Genomic DNA, 12,500 nt, shown 5'->3' with positions numbered 1-12,500 from the left:
GCAGACCAGGAACTCAGCAGACAGATTGGCCTGGCAGCAGGGGTCATGGACTCTCTTGACAGAGTATATGGAGATGCCGGTACCTGTGCAGGACTACGCTATGCGTCTTCAAGGCCCTGATAACTCCAGTTTTGTTATATGATAGTGAAATCTAGACATTATCCTGCACCTTGTTGTCACGTCTTGATTCCTTTTGCAATAGATCCTTGTGCTGGATCATGGGGTACTGTTGGTGGGACCATGTGTCAAACCAACGGTTGCACCATGAAACTGGCAAAGGAACTATTACCTGCACAATCCGTGATCGCCAACTCAGGCTATATGGCTACCGGGCTGACTTCCCTCAGGATGATCCTGCCCACCAGGTTGTCTCTGTTCGAGGCAACCCTAGGTGGAGGCGACCTGTGGGACGACCTAGGAAGTCTTGGCTTGAGCAGATTGATCAATTCTGTCATAAGATCGGCAGGTACAAGCAAAGGGTGGAGGCGGCTATGCGCCCCCATCGGCGTTAGCTCCACGATGATGATGATAATGCCTCATCTACATGACCATAAGTGTTTTCACTTTCATTTTCCAAGAAAATGGAGTGATTTTCATGTTTCTTTTGATATTACACATAAAGGAATAACTCACACTGCTCCACATATATTTACAATGAAAAATGATCATTATTAAGGACAGTTATATGCCAAACTGTGTCGGTCCCTCTGGCCCGTGGACCCCAGCCGAAAGATTCCCAGATTCACACAGTTTGGCCTGTAACTGGTGAAATGGTGAAAATATATCATTTATTCCTTTGCGCATAGTATCAAAAGAAAATTTAAACTCATTTTGGTTACTTAAAGAAAGTAATAGCTCGTATGGCCAGGCAGAGGAAGTGCGCGGGATCATGGTCCCGAATGAGTGTCTAGAATTTTTTTTAGTGCTAATAATGTGCAGATTGTGGTTCTGGGGGTTCAAAATGTTGTGATCTATATATCTATAATAGTAAAATATATTTCTAATCCCTATATACCTGAAAATAAAACCAACTTAACCAATAGCAGAGCAGGAAGGGAAGGTAGTGTGGAAATATTTTCAGTATACTCAATTATACTGATTTGCAGCAAAAATAAAGATCAGGTTCGTTCAAAGTCCATTAAAAACTATTGGAAATAAAAAAGGACATCCCTGTGTACTTGTGAAATAAAACCAAACTATGTGCTGGGTAGGGAATATATATATATATATATATGTATATAGATATAGATAGATAGATATAGATATATAAGGTATTCATGCATGCATATTTAACAAAAAATATTACAAGAAATTATTTATCTGTTTTTAGAAGTGTCAAGCCTATCTTTTAGACAAAAAATTTCTCGTGGATTCTGAAGGTCCTTTAATGTAAGCATTGATATTCTTTCAATTGATCTAACTTGACCTAAACTAACCAATTAAATCACCTAAAAGGATAAAAGATGTTGAAAGATGTGTAGATTGGAAAGAATATGAGCAGAAGAAAATATATCATCTGCATGAATCATGAGACGGGGAACACTGATAAATTACAGATTTATTTAAGCCTTAGATGACTTTGGGATGAGCTTACCAAAACCCGAAAATGAATAAATAAATCACATTCACATTTTCAAGTGTAAGAACTGTGTAGAAGTTAATTACATAATAATCATCTTGTACACCTTTTCAGAACAAAGAAGAAACACTCCCGCCTGAAGTCTGAGAGGGCCAAGAATGGAGAAGGTGCACCACCGAAGCTGTGGATACTTTTCCAATTTCTGTCCATCCTTTGATTGAGGAGTAATTGGAACCAGTCCACAATGAGAGTTGAAAATGCTGGTATGTCACACTGAAGCAATTAGAGATGTTTGATTCTTAATAGAAAATTGAAGTATTATTTAGCATCATGTGTAATTTCATCATGAGGGTTACAGGTTTGGTTTATTTAATATCTTACTTCTTAGCTATTTTGCTTTGAAAATTTGTCTCTTATGGTTAGTACCTCCTTATCTAAATCATGCATTTGGAGCAATTTCAACCTCTACTTATCTATGGAAGGCACAGTGACCTACAACATGCATAGATTATATTATCTTCATCATCATAGTGAAATGCAACTCAAATATTTATCAACATGCTGTTTATCCAGAATGTCTCTGAATATCTTTTACTAATACACTGATTTGTCATGTAAAATGTAAACATAAGAAAAAGGAATAAGATCGCGATTATTAGGTCCTTCACATTTTTACGCATAGCACACGTATTTTCGGTCCGATTTTAAAGTATTATGGCTCATTTTGTAGCTGAATAATAGTTATACTACATGCGGCCATAAGGATTTCCAATATATTCATGTGGTTCTTGTAAAAGTGACATATGTTTCAAAATCTCCTATTAGGGTGTTAAAGTAGTCACCTTTCGCAATATATTCACCAAGAAAAAAGTAAGGTCAACTTTTCACAAATTTTTACGCATAGCACACGTATTTTCGGTCCGATTTTAAAGTACTATGGCTCATTTTGTAGCTGAATAATAGTTCTATTACATGCTGCCATAAGGATTTGCAATATTTTCATGTGGTTCTTGTAAAAGTGACATATGTTTTCAAAATCTCCTATTAGTTGTTAAAATAGTCACCTTCGGAAAATATTCCCCAAGAAAAAAGTAAGGTCAACTTTTCAAAAATGGTACCCGTCCGACTGGAGAAAAGTTATTCTTTCGACAAATATTATACGTTGTAAAACCCTATTAGAGCATCAATACTAGGTAAATGATAGATAATTATATCAAGTACGAAGTATTCTGTACATGATTTGTCGTGTAAAATGTAAACATAAAAAGGAATAAGATCGCGATTATTAGGTCCTTCACATTTGTACGCATAGCACACGTATTTTCGGTCCGATTTTAAAGTATTATGGCTCATTTTTTAACTGAATAATAGTTATATTACATGCGGCCATAAGGATTTGCAAAATATTCATGTGGTTCCTTGTAAAAGTGACATATGTTTCAAAATCTCCTATTAGGGTGTTAAAGTAGTCACCTTTCGCAAAATATTCACCAAGAAAAAAGTAAGGTCAACTTTTCACAAATTTTTACGCATAACACCCGTATTTTCGGTCCGATTTTAAAGTATTATGGCTCATTTTGTAGCTGAATAATAGTTCTATTACATGCTGCCATAAGGATTTGCAATATTTTCATGTGGTTCTTGTAAAAAAGTGACATATGTTTTCAAAATCTCCTATTAGGGTGTTAAAATAGTCACCTCCGGAAAATATTGCCTAAGAAAAAAGTAACGTCAACTTTTCAAAAAATGGTACCCGTTCGACTGGAGAAAAGCTATTCTTTCGACAAATATTATACGTTCTAAAACTCTATTAGAGCATCATTAATAGGTAAATGATAGAAAATTATGTCATGTACAGAGTATTCTGGCACATTTGTCATGTAAAATGTAAACATAATAAAAAGGAATAAGATCGCGATTATTAGGTCCTTCACATTTTTACGCATAGCACACGTATTTTCGGTCCGATTTTAAAGTATTATGGCTCATTTTGTAGCTGAATAATAGTTATATTACATGCGGCCATAAGGATTTGCAATATATTCATGTGGTTCTTGTAAAAGTGACATATGTTTTCAAAATCTCCTATTAGGGTGTTAAAGTAGTCACCTTTCGGAAAATATTCACCAAGAAAAAAGTAAGGTCAACTTTTCACAATTTTTTACGCATAGCACCCGTATTTTCGGTCCGATTTTAAAGTATTATGGCTCATTTTGTAGCTGAATAATAGTTCTATTACATGCTGCCATAAGGATTTGCAATATTTTCATGTCGTTCTTGTAAAAGTGACATATGTTTTCAAAATCTCCTATTAGCGTGTTAAAATAGTCTCCTTCCGGAAAAATTATTCCCCAAGAAAAAAGTAAGGTCAACTTTTCAAAAATGGTACCCGTCCGACTGGAGAAAAGTTATTCTTTCGACAAATATTATACGTTGTAAAACCCTATTAGAGCATCAATAATAGGTAAATGATAGATAATTATATCGAGTACAAGTATTCTGTACATGATTTGTCATGCAAAATGTAAACATAATAAAAAGGAATAAGATTGTGACTATTAGGTCCTTCACATTTTTACGCATAGCACACGTATTTTCGGTCCGATTTTAAGGTATTATGGCTCATTTTGTAGCTGAATAATAATTATATTACATGCGGCCATAAGGATTTGCAATATATCCATGTGGTTCTTGTAAAAGTGAAATATGTTTCAAAATCTCCTATTAGGGTGTTAAAGTAGTCACCTTTCGCAAAATATTCACCAAGAAAAAAGTAAGGTCAACTTTTCACAAATTTTTACGCATAGCACACGTATTTTCGGTCCGATATTATAGTATTATGGCTCATTTTGTAGTTGAATAGTTCTATAACATGCCATAAGGATTAGCAATATTTTCATGTGGTTCTTGTAAGACTGATATATGTTTTCAAAATCTCCTGTTAGGGTGTTAAAATAGTCACCTTCGGAAAATATTCCCCAAGAAAAAAGTAAGGTCAACTTTTCACAAATTTTTATGCATAGCACACGTATTTTCGGTCAGATTTTATAGTATTATGGCTCATTTTGTAGCTGAATAATAGTTCTATTACATGCTGCCATAAGGATTTGCAATATTTTCATGTGGTTCTTGTAAAAGTGACATATGTTATTATTATTATTGTCATTACTATTATTTATCATTATTTTCATTATCATAATCATCACCATTGTTGTTAAAGTTATCATTACTACTATTACTATTATTATTACTATTACTACTACCGCTACTGTTATCATAATCCATAATACTAATACCATTATCATTATCATAATTAGTATAATTATTATCATTATCTATAATAATGCTATTATTATTATTTCATTATTATCATCATCATTATTATTATCATTTCTAATATTGTTACTATTATCAATTTCTTAATTGCTATAGTTATAATCAATGTCATATATATAGTGATAATAATGATCATTATTATGTTCTTTTTGTTAATATTATCATTATAATTACTATTATCATTATTTTCATAATTATTTTCATCAGTATGACTACTATCATTATTATAATTATTAATAATATCTTTATTAATATAATTCTAGTCATCATAATTATTTTCATAATCTTAATTATTTGTGTCATTATCACTATTTTTTCTATTATTATTCGCATTACTGTTATTATTACTGATTCGTTATCAATAGTAATTAGATACATTTATATATATATAGAGAGAGAGAGAGAAAGAGAAAGAGAGAAAGAGAAAGAGAAAGAGAAAGAGAAAGAGAAAGAGAAAGAGAGAGGGAGAGGGAGAGAGGAATATATATATAAATATAAATATAAATATAAATACACACACACACACACACACACACACACACACACACACACACACACACACATATATATTTGTGTGTGTGTGTGTGGGTTTGTGTGTGTGTGTGCTAATTACTATTGCTATTTTGATAATGATGTCATTATTTCTATTGCCATTATTAGTATGAAAATTATTGGAATGGAGTTAATTATTGCTATTATTGCAGTAAGTATCAAAATTATCATTATAATTATTATTTTATCATTATTATTGTCATTATCATTGTCATTATCATCATTATTGTCAATAATAAAGGAATTATCGTGAAAATCATCATAATTAGCTGAGTTAATGTTAAAATCATCATAATTTCCATTAAAAAGCGAAAAAGTTTTTCGACGTTTCTCTCAAAATACTGTAATACGCTAGATTTTGCCGTTTTTACTTCTGTGCTATTTTACATTATAAATAGAAAGAATAATAATTATTATCATCATTATTATCATTACTGTCATTATTTTCATTATTGTCAATAATAAAGGAATTATCATGAAAACCCCTCATAATTACCTGAATTAATGTTAAAAAATCCTCATAATTACCATTTAAAAGCGAAATATAGTTTTTTTCGACGTTTCTCTCAAAAGGCTGTAATACGCTAGATTTTGCCGTGTTTTCGACTTTTGAAGGATTTTCAATACATCTGGCTTTTATTTCATTATAAATGGACTGAATAATAATTATCATCATTATTATCATTACTGTCATTATTTTTATGATTATTATCATTATAGTCATTATCATCATGATTATCATTATTATCATCATTATTGCAGTTATAATATTTATTATGCTAATTATTATTACTATTTTTATCATAACTTTTTATATGATGATAATAGCAATATTAATGATAATTATAGAAATAATAATGAATAATGATAATTATAATGACAATGATACTGTTATTATTTCTATTGCCATTATTATTAGGAAAATTATTGGAATGGAGTTAATTATTGCTATTATTGCAGTAATTATCAAAATGATCATTATAGTTATGATTTTATCATTATTATTGTCATTATCATTATTATTATCATCCTAATTATCATCATTATTGTCAGTAATAAAGGAATTATCATGAAAATCATCATAATTACCTGAATTAATGTTAAAATCCTCATAATTACCATTAAAAAGCGAAAAAGGGACTTTTTTTCGATGTTTCTCTCCAAAGGCTGTAATATGCCAGATTTTTCAGTTTTTTCGACTTTTGAGATTTTATTACTTCTGGCCTTTATTTTATTATAAATGGACTGAATAATAATTATCATTATTATCATTACTGTTATTATTTTCATGATTATTATTATAGTCATTATCCTTATTATCATTACTGCATGTATAATAATTATTATGCTAATTATTATTGCTATTTTTATCATTTTAACTATTTATATAATGATAATAGCAATAATGATAATTTTAGAAATAATAATGACAATAATGATAATTATAATGACAATGATAATGATGTTATTATTTCTATTGCCATTATTAGTATGAAAATTATTGGAATAAAGGAATTTATCGCTATTATTGCAGTGATTATGAAATTTATCATTGTAATTATGATTTTATCATTATTATTCACTATCATATTCATTATCATCATAATTATCATCATTATTGTCAATAATAAAGAATTATCATGAAAATCAGCATAATTACCTGAATTAATGTTAAAATCCTCATAATTACCATTAAAAAGCAAAAAAGTTTTTTTTTCGACGTTCCTCTCAAAAGGCTACATTTTGCCGTTTTTTCGACTTGTTGAATTTTATTACTTCTGGCCTTTATTTCACTATAAATAGACTGATTAATAATTATCATCATTATTATCATTACTGTCATTATTTTCGTGATTATTATTATTACTGTCATTATTTTCATTATTATCATCATTATTGTAGTTATAATAATTATTATGGGAATAGTTATTGCTATTTTTATCATTATACCTATATATATAATGATAATAGCAATAATGATAATTTTAGAAATAATGACAATAATGATAATTATAATGATAATGATATTATTTCTATTCCCATTTTTAGTATGATAATTACTGGAATAGAGTTATTGCTATTATTGTAGTAATTATTAAAATTATAATTATAATTATGATTGGTTATCATTATCATTGTCATTATCATTGTCGTTATCATCATAATTATCATCATTCTTGTCAATAATCAAGGAATTATCATGAAAATCATCTTAATTACCTGAATTAATGTTAAAATCCTCGTAATTGCCATTAAAAATCGAAAAGCGTTTTTTTCGACGTTTCTCTCAAAAGGCTGTATACGCTAGATTTTGCCTTTTTTCGACTTTTAGGATTTTTTTTACTTCTGCCTTTATTTCATTATCAATGGACTGAATAATAATTATAATCATCATTATTATCATTACTTTCATTATTTTCATGATTATTATCATTATAGTCATTACCATCATGATTATCATTATTATAATCATAATTGATGCGGTTATGATAATTATTATGCTAATTATTATTGCTATTTTTATCATTATAATTATTTATATAATGATAATAGCAATAAAGATAATTTCAGAAATAATAATGACATTAATAATAAGCATAATGGCAATGATAATGATGTTATCATTATTTCTATTGCCATTATTAGTATGAGTATTGGAATATAGTTAGTTATTGCTATTATTGCAGTATTTATGAAAATTATCATATAATTATGATTTTATCATTTTTATTGTCATTATCATTGGCATTATCATCATAATTATCGTCATTGGTAATAATAATCAAGGAATTGTCATAGAAAACCATCCATAATTACCTGAATTAAAAGTTAGAATCCTCATAATTACCATTAAAAAGTGAAAAGGGGGGGTTTTCGACGTTTCTCTGAAAAGGCTGTAATACGCTAGATTTTGCCGGTTTTTTCGACTTTGGGAATTTGTACTTCTGGCCTTTATTTCATTATAAATGGACTGAATAATATTTATTATCATCATTATCATTACTGTCTATATTTTTCATGATTATTATCATTATAGTCATTATCAAGATGATTATGATTATTATCATACTATTGCAGTTATAATAATTATTATGCTAATTATTATTGCTATTTTTATCATGATAACTATCTATATAATGATAATACCAATATTGATAATTTTAGAAATAATAATGACAATAATAATGTTTATAATGACAATGATAATGATGTTATTATTATTTCTACTGCCATTATTAGTATGAAAATTATTGGAATAGAGTTAATTATTGCTTTTATTGCAGAAATTATCAAAATTATCATTATAATTATGATTTTCTCATTATTATTGTCATTGTCATAATTATCATCATTATTGTCAACAATCAAGGAATTACCATGAAAATCATCATAATTACCTGAATTAAAGTTAAAATCCTCATAATTACAATTAAAAAAGTTTTTTCTGACGTTTCTCTCAAAAGGATGTAATTCGCTGAATTTTGCCGTTTTTCGACTTTTGAGATTTTGTTACTTGTGGCCTTTATTTCATTATAAATGGACTGAATAGATAATTATTAGCATCATTATTGCAGTTATGATAATTATTATGCTATTTATTATTGCCATTTTCATCATTATAACTATTTTTATAATGATAACAACAATAGTGATAATTTTAGAAATAATAATGACAATAATAATAATTATAATGACAATGATAATGATATTATTTCTATTGTCATTATTAGTATGAAAATGATTAGAATAGAGTTACTTATTGGTATTATTTCAGGAATTATGAATACTATCAGTATAATTATCATTTTATCATGATTATCATCATTATTGTTAATAATAAAGGAATGATCATGGAAATAATTATAATTACCCGAATTAATGTTGAAATCATCATAATTATCATTTAAAAGTGATAAAGGGGGCTTTTCGACATTTCTCTCATAAGGCTGTAATACGCTAGATTTTGCCTTGTTTTCGTCTTTTGGAATTTTGCTACTTTTTTGCCTTTATTTCATTATAAATGGACTCTATTCTTCTTATTATCATTATTAGTATCATTATTTTTATGATTATTATCATTATAGTCATTATCGTCGTCATTATCATTATTGTTATTATGATCATTATTGCATTAGCATTATGCTAATAATTATTGTCATTTTCATCATTATAACAATTTTTATAATGATAACAATAATGATCATTTTAGAAATAATACTGACAATAATAATCATTATAATGACACTGATAATGATAGTATTATTATTTCCATTGTCATTATTAGTATGAAAATTATTTTAATAAAGTTAATCATTGCTATTATTGCAGTAATTATAAAACCTATCATTATAATTATCATTATATGTATTATATATATATTATATATATATGTACATTATATATATATATATATACATATGTATGTATAAATAAATATATATAAATAAATAAATGAATAAATAAATATATATTTATAGGGCTTTTTTATTTTTGTTATTATCATAGTCATTATCGTCATCATTGCTATTATTATTATTATCCTTATTGCAGTTATTTTCATTATATTATAAATATTGTCATTTTCATCATTGTAACTACTTTTATAATGATATTAAAAATAATGATAATTTTAGATATAATAATGACAATAAAAATAATGATAATGATAATGATATTGTTATTATTTCCATTATCATTATTAGTATGAAAATTATTAGAATAAAGTTAATTATTGCTATTATTGCAGTAAATAACAAAACTATCAGTATAGTTATCATTTTATCATTATTATCAATGTTATTGTTATTTTCATCATGATTATCATTATTATATTTAATGATAAAAGGAATTATGAAAATCATCCTGATTACCTGAATTAATGTTAAAATCATCATAATTATCGCTTAAAAGCGAAAAAGTTTTTTTTTTCGACATTTCTCTCAAAAGGATTTAATACTCTATAATTTGCCGTTTTTTCGACTTTTGGGATTTTACCACTTTTTGCACTTTATTTCATTATAAAAGCACTCTATTTATATTATTATTATTATTGTCATTATTTGTATGATTATTATCATTATAGTCATTATCGTCATCATTATCATTATCATTGTCATCATAATTACTGGTACAATAATTATTTTGCTAGTTATTATTGTCATTTTCAACATTATAACTATTTTCATAATGATAATAACAATGATGATTTTAAGAAATAATAAATAATAATAATTATTATAATGACAATGATGATATTATTATTTCTATTGTAATTATAAGTATGAAAATTATTAGAAAATAATTATTATTCAGTCCATTTATAATGAAATAAAGGCCAGAAGTAATAAAATCCCCAAAGTCGAAAAACTTATTTAAAGTCTAGCGTATTACGGCCTTTTAGGGAGAAACGTCGAAAAAAAACCTTTTTTTGCTTTTAAATGGTAATTATGATGATTTTTCATGATAATTCCTTGATTATTGACAATAGGGGATGATAATTATAATTGATAATGACAATTATAATGACAATAATGATAAAATCCAAATAACAATTTTGATAATTACTGCAATAATAGCAATAATTAACTCTATTCCAATAATTTTCATACTAATAATGGCAATAGAAATAATAATATCTTTATCATTGTCATTATAATTCTTATTATTGTCATTATTTCTAAAATTATCATTATTCCTATCATTATATAAATAGTTATAATGATAAAAATAGCAATGATAATTAGCATAGTAATTATTATAACTGCAATAATGATTATAATAATGATATTCATGATGATAATAATGATAATCATGATGATAATGAAAGTATTGATAATAATGATGATAATTATTATTCATTCCATTCATAATGAAATAAAGGCCAGAAGTAATAAAATCCTAATAGTAAAAAACAAAAAACAAAAAAAAAAACGGCAAAATCTGGCGTATTACAGCCTGTGGAGAGAAACATCGAAAAAAAATCCCTTTTTCGCTTTTTAATGGTAATTATGAGGATTTTAACATTAATTCAGGTAATTATGATGATTTCCTTAATAAATCGTTTATTATTGACATTAATGATGATAATTATGATGATAATGACAATCATAATGACAATAATAAGGATAAAATCATAATTATAATGATAATATTGATAAATACTGCAATGATTATACTTTATTCCGAGAATATTCATACTAATAATGGCAATATGAATAATAATATCATTATCATTGTCATTATAATTATTATTATTATCATTATTATTTCTAAAATTATCATTATTATATTATCATTATATAAATAATTTATAATGAAAAAAAATAGCAATAATAATTAGCATAATAATTATTATAACCTGTAATATTGATGATAATAATAATGATAATCATGATGATAATGAGGATGATGGTAATAATTATGGAAATAATGACAGTAATGATAATAATGAGGATAATAGGTATTGTTCAGGCCATTTATAATGAAATACGAATACAAAAGTAATAAAATCCCAAAAGTCGAAAAAACGGCAAAATCTAGCGTATTTGCAGCCTTTTGAGAGAAACGTCGAAAAAAACCCCCTTTTTGCTTTTTAATGGTAATTATGGGGATTTTAACATTAATTCAGGCAATCATGATGATTTTCATGATAATTCACTTTATTATTGACAATAAAAATGATAATGACAATGATAATGACAATAATAATGATAAAATCATAATTATAAAGATAATTTTGATAATTACTGCAATAATAGCAATAATTTACTCTATTCCAATAATTTTCATACTAATAATGGCAATAGAAATAATATCATTATCATTGTCATTATAATTATTATTAGTGCCACTATTATTTCTAAAATTATCATTATTGCTATTATGATTATATAAATCGTTATAATGATAAAAAAACAATGATAATTAGCATAATAATTATTATAACTGTAATAATGATGATAATAATCATGATGATCATTATGATGATGACTATAATGATAATCATAAAAATGACAGTAATGATAATAATGAT

Source organism: Penaeus vannamei, chromosome 27, assembly GCF_042767895.1.
Source record: "Penaeus vannamei isolate JL-2024 chromosome 27, ASM4276789v1, whole genome shotgun sequence".
NCBI lineage: Eukaryota > Metazoa > Arthropoda > Malacostraca > Decapoda > Penaeidae > Penaeus > Penaeus vannamei.
This window is presented reverse-complemented; position numbering follows the sequence as displayed.